The 6,000-nt window shown below is 40.0% G+C and overlaps 1 non-coding gene across 1 annotated transcript; it reads right to left on the reverse strand.

Annotated features, from left to right (window-relative positions):
- Positions 1-4,326: 4,326 nt before the first annotated feature.
- LOC130983513 (small nucleolar RNA R71) lies at positions 4,327-4,434 on the reverse strand. The gene has a single exon (XR_009087498.1). It is a non-coding gene; the product is annotated as a small nucleolar RNA R71 (small nucleolar RNA).
- Between the last annotated feature and the right edge of the window lie 1,566 nt (positions 4,435-6,000).

A 6,000-nucleotide genomic window follows, 5' to 3' on the forward strand; every position in this document is an offset into this window, starting at 1 on the left:
CACAAAGTGGTTCAACAACATTAATTAGTCAAAATAAAATAATACATCTCAAATACATTTAATTAATTCAACAGTATTGGGTTCTTACTGCCCACTTTTGAAACCATCGTTCTCTGGTCTCAACAGGGATCTTCGCGTAGCTTGGCCACGGGTAGTTGTACATTGACTTAATGACCTCAGAGATCTCATGTGTGCAAGCATTATTGTTTAGTGTAAACCTATAAGAGGAAAAAATATAAGATTAACAAACACATAGAAACACATAAATTTAAGATTAATAAACTTAAGATTATAAAATAGTATGTACTCATGCCTGCATGCCATCGGGCCAAATCCTCAGCCAGATGACGGGTGGTGGTGGATGGGCATCTTGTTGGGGAGCACTGGAGGAATCACCCACCATGAGCTTTGTTGCTGGATCTATAGGTGGCGTAGCAGAAGGAGGCACGTAGTTTGGGTTTTGGACCATGATGAACTGCTGGTCTGTTGAACTTGCTTGTGACGTCACAGGGATTGATGAGTTAATCAGAGTAGAGGGCGTTGACTAAACAGTCCCTGGAGATTCGATGGAAACCTGATGTAGTATATTTTTATTAGTTTTTAGCTAAAATTCACTTTTCTGGACTTTACTATGAGTTTGTGTGTTTTTCTGTGATTTCAGGTATTTTCTGGCTGAAATTGAGGGATCTGAGCAAAAATCTGATTCAGAGACTAAAAAGGACTGCAGATGCTGTTGGATTCTGACCTCCCTGCACTCGAAGTGGATTTTCTGGAGCTACAGAAGCCCAATTGGCGCGCTCTCAACGGCGTTGGAAAGTAGACATCCTGGGCTTTCCAGCAATATATGATAGTCCATACTTTGCCCAAGATTTGATGGCCCAAACCGGCGTTCAAAGTCACCTCAAGAAATCCCAGCGTTAAACGCCGGAACTGGCACCTAAATGGGAGTTAAACGCCCAAACTGGCATAAAAGCTAGCGTTTAACTCCAAGAAGAGTCTCTACACGAAATTGCTTCATTGCTCAGCCCAAGCACACACCACGTGGGCCCGGAAGTGGATTTTTATGTCATTTACTCATCTCTGTACACCCTAGGGTACTAGTTCTCTATATATAGGACCTTTTACTATTGTATTTTCATCTTGGTTCTTCTGGTTCCCTCTCTGGGGCCGAAACCAATGATCACTTTTGTTCTTATGTGTTTTCAACGGTGGAGTTTCTACACACCATAGATTAAGGTGTGGAGCTCTGCTGTACCTCGAGTATTAATGCAATTACTATTGTTCTTCTATTCAATTCCGCTTGTTCCTTGTCCAAGATATTCATTTGCACCCAAGAACATGATGAATGTGATGATTATGTGACGCTCATCATCATTCTCACTTATGAACAAAGTGACTGACAACCACTCTTGTTCTACAAGCAAACGAGGCTCTAATGTTTATCTCTTGGATTCTTTAATCGGAATCTTCGTGGTATAGGCAGGACCTGATGGCGGCATTCAAGAGAATCCGGAAGGTCTAAACCTTGTCTGTGGTATTCTGAGTAGGATTCAATGATTGAATGACTGTGACGTGCTTCAAACTCCTAGCAGGCGGGGCGTTAGTGACAGACGCAAAAGTATCGATGGATATTATTCCGGCCTGACCGAGAACCGACAGCTGAATTCCGCGTGCTGTGACAGAGCATATGCAATCGTTTTCACTGAGAGGATGGGAGGTAGCCATTGACAACGGTGAAACCCTACACGAGCTTGCCATGGAAAGGAGTAAGAAGGATTGGATGAAGACAGTAGGAAAGCAGAGAGACGGAAGGGAAGGCATCTTCATGCGCTTATCTGAAGTTCCTACCAATGAATTACATAAGTATCTCTATCTTTATCTTTTATGTTATTTTCGTTCATCATCATATCCATTTGAGTCTGCCTGACTAAGATTTACAAGATGACCATAGCTTGCTTCATACTAACAATCTCCGTGGGATCGACCCTTACTCACGTAAGGTATTACTTGGACGACCCAGTGCACTTGCTGGTTAGTTGTGCGAAGTTGTGTAATGCCATGGAATTGAATTACCAAGTTTTTGGAGTTCATGACCGGGGATTATGAGAGTTGTGAAAAGTATTGTTCACAATTTCGCGCACCAAGTTTTTGGCGCCGTTGCCGGGGATTGTTCAGTTTGGACAACTGACGGTTCATCTTGTTGCTTAGATTAGGTATTTTTTTTTCGAAATTCTTGAAGATGAATTCTAGAGTTTCATGATGATTTGTTGAAATCTGGCTGGCTGAGAAGCCATGTCTAATCTCATTGGACCGAGGTTTCAACTTATCATCACAAGAGCTTGTTGATTTTTATCAATCTTGCTTTTGGAGCAGTGATCTGCTAAGGCTTGGCTGGCCTTTGGCCATGTCTAGTGTTTTGGACCGAAGCTTTCTTTGAAAGCTTGGCTGGCTGTGAAGCCATGTCTAATTCCTGGACCGGAGTCTTAGACTAACATTGCACTGATTCCTGGAATTCTCATTAAGAATTTTGATATCTTTTCCCACTTAATTTTCGAAAAAGCACAAAAAGATCATAAAAAAAAACCAAAAATATGTTATGTTTCTTGTTGAGATACTAGTCTCATCTTAAGTTTGGTGTCAATTGCATGCATTCATTCATGTGTCTTAGTGATCTTCAAGATGTTCTTGATGATTTCCGTGCTCTAATCTTTGAATTCTATTGACTTGAAGTATTTTGTGTGTCTCATATGCATTCTCATATTGTTAGTGTCAGTGGTATACAAACTGCTAAGTTTGGTGTCTTGCATGCATTGTTATTTGATTTTAGTTGCATTTTGATTATCCTTCATTATTAAAAATCCAAAAATATTTTTAATTTGTGTCTTTTCAAGTCAATAACACAGAGAATTGAAGATTCAGAACATACAGCAGAGGAATTGCACAGAAAAAGCTGGGCGTTCAAAACGCCCAGTGAAGAAGGACAGACTGGCGTTTAAACGCCAGCCAGGGTACCTGGTTGGGCGTTTAATGCCCAAAAGGGTATAGTTTTGGGCGTTAAATGCCAGAATGTGCACCATTCTGGGCGTTTAACGCCAGGATGGCACAAGGGGGAGAATTTTGTTTTCAAATCAAATTTTTTTCAAGTTTTCAAAGTTTTTCAAAATCAAATCTTTTTCAAATCAAATCTTTTTAATCAAATATTTTCAAAATCAATTTCTTTTCTTTTTCAAAGATACTTACTATCAATTAATGATTTGACTCAACATTTCAAGTATGTTGCCTTTTCTGTTGAGAAAGGTTTAATGTTTGAATCATATCTTTTCTTGATAGCCAAGTTACTAATTTTTAAAAATCAAATCTTTTTAAAATAGTTTTCAAATCATATCTTCTCAATCACATTTTTTTAAAAAAACCAATCATATCTTCTTAAACTCATCTTTTTCAAAATAGTTTTCAATCAAATCTTTTTGATTTCTAATTTCAAAATCTTTTTCAAAAATCACTTGATTTCTTTTCCACTTTCATTTTCGAAAATCAAGTAATGTTTTTCAAAAATATTTTCAAAATCTTTCACTTAATTTTCGAAAATTACTTCCCTCCTCCTCACATCCTTCTATTTATGGACTAACACTATTCCTTAATGCGAAAATTCGAACTCCATCTCCTCTGATAAGTTCGAATTTTCTACTTCTGTCTTCTACCCTTCTTTTCCTCTGACACTTCAAGGAATCTCTATACTGTGACATAGAGGATTCCACATTTTCTTGTTCCCTTCTCTTTCTTATGAGCAGGAGCAAAGACAAAGGCATTCTTGTTGAAGCTGACCCTGAACCTGAGAGGACCTTGAAGCGAAAGCTAAGAGAAGCTAAAGCACAACTCTCTTTAGAGGACCTGACCGAATTCTTCAAAGAAGAAGAACACATGGCAGCCGAAAACAACAACAATGCAAACAATGCAAGGAAGGTGCTGGGTGACTTTACTGCACCTACTCCCGACTTCTATGGGAGAAGCATCTCTATCCCTGCCATTAGAGCAAACAACTTTGAGCTTAAGCCTCAATTAGTTTCTCTAATGCAACAGAATTGCAAGTTCCATGGAAACCCATTGGAAGATCCTCATCAGTTCTTAGCTGAATTCTTGCAAATCTGTGACACTGTCAAGACTAATGGGGTTGACCCTGAAGTCTACAGACTCATGCTATTCCCTTTTGCTGTAAGAGATAGAGCTAGAATATGGTTGGATTCTCAACCTAAAGAAAGCCTGGACTCTTGGGAAAAGCTAGTCAATGCCTTCTTGGCAAAGTTCTTTCCACCTCAAAAATTGAGTAAGCTTAGAGTGGAAGTCCAAACCTTCAGACAGAAGGATGGAGAATCCCTCTATGAAGCTTGGGAAAGATACAAACAATTAATCAGAAAATGTCCTTCAGACATGCTTTCTGAATGGAGCATCATGGGTATTTTCTATGATGGTCTCTCTGAACTATCCAAGATGTCTTTGGATAGCTCTGCTGGAGGATCTCTTCATCTGAAGAAGACGCCTACAGAGGCTCAAGAGCTAATTGAAATGGTTGCAAATAACCAATTCATGTACACTTCTGAAAGGAATCATGTGAACAATGGGACAAGTCAGAAGAAAGGAGTTCTTGAGATTGATACTCTGAATGCCATTTTGGCTCAGAATAAAATATTGACTCAACAAGTCAATTTGATTTCTCAAAGTCTGTCTGGAATGCAAAATGCACCAAGCAGTACTAAGGATGCTTCATCTGAAGAAGAAGCTTATGATCCTGAGAACCCTTCAATGGAAGAGGTGAATTACCTAGGAGTACCCTATGGAAACACCTACAATTCTTCATGGAGAAATCACCCAAATTTCTCATGGAAGAATCAAGAGAGACCTCAACAAGGTTTCAACAACAATAATGGTGGAAGAAACAGGTTTAGCAATGGCGAGCCTTTTCCATCATCTTCTCAGCAACAGACAGAGAATGCTAAACAGAACCCCTCTGACTTAGCAACCATGGTCTCTGATCTAATCAAAACCACTCAAAGTTTCATGACTGAAACAAGGTCCTCCATTAGGAACTTGGAGGCACAAGTGGGACAGCTGAGCAAGAAAATTACTGAACTCCCTCCTAGTACTCTTCCAAGTAATACAGAAGAAAATCCAAAAGGAGAGTGCAAAGCCATAACCATGGCCGAATTTGGAGAGGAAAGAGAGGAGGTGGACGCCACTGAGGAAAGCCTCAATGGGCGTGCACTGACTTCCATAGAGTTCTCCAATGAGGAACCATGGGAATCTGAGGCTCAAAATGAGACCATAGAGATTCCATTGGACTTACTTCTGCCTTTCATGAGCTCTGATGAGTATTCTTCCTCTGAAGAGGATGAGTATGTCACTGAAGAGCAAGTTGCTAAATACCTTGGAGCAATCATGAAGCTAAATGACAAATTATTTGGAAATGAGACTTGGGAGAATGAACCTCTATTGCTCACCAAAGAACTGGATGACTTGTCTAGGCAGAAATTACCTCAAAAGAGACAAGATCCTGGGAAGTTTTCAATACCTTGTACCATAGGCACCATGACCTTCAAGAAGGCTCTGTGTGACTTAGGGTCAAGTGTAAACCTCATGCCTCTCTCTGTAATGGAGAAGCTAGGGATCTTTGAGGTACAAGCTGCAAGAATCTCATTAGAGATGGCAGACAACTCAAGAAAACAAGCTCATGGACTTGTAGAGGATGTTTTGGTGAAAATTGAAAACCATTACATCCCTGCTGATTTTATAGTCCTAGAGACTGGGAAGTGCATGGATGAAACCATCATCCTTGGCAGACCCTTCCTAGCCACAGCAAAGGCTGTAATTGATGTTGATAGAGGCGAACTGATCATTCAAGTGAATGAAGAATCCTTTGTGTTTAAAGCTCAAGGATATCCCTCTGTCATCATGGAGAGGAAGCATGAAGAGCTTCTCTCAAAACAGAGCCAAACTGAGCCCCCA

This window comes from Arachis stenosperma, chromosome 5, assembly GCF_014773155.1.
Source record: "Arachis stenosperma cultivar V10309 chromosome 5, arast.V10309.gnm1.PFL2, whole genome shotgun sequence".
Taxonomy (NCBI): domain Eukaryota; kingdom Viridiplantae; phylum Streptophyta; class Magnoliopsida; order Fabales; family Fabaceae; genus Arachis; species Arachis stenosperma.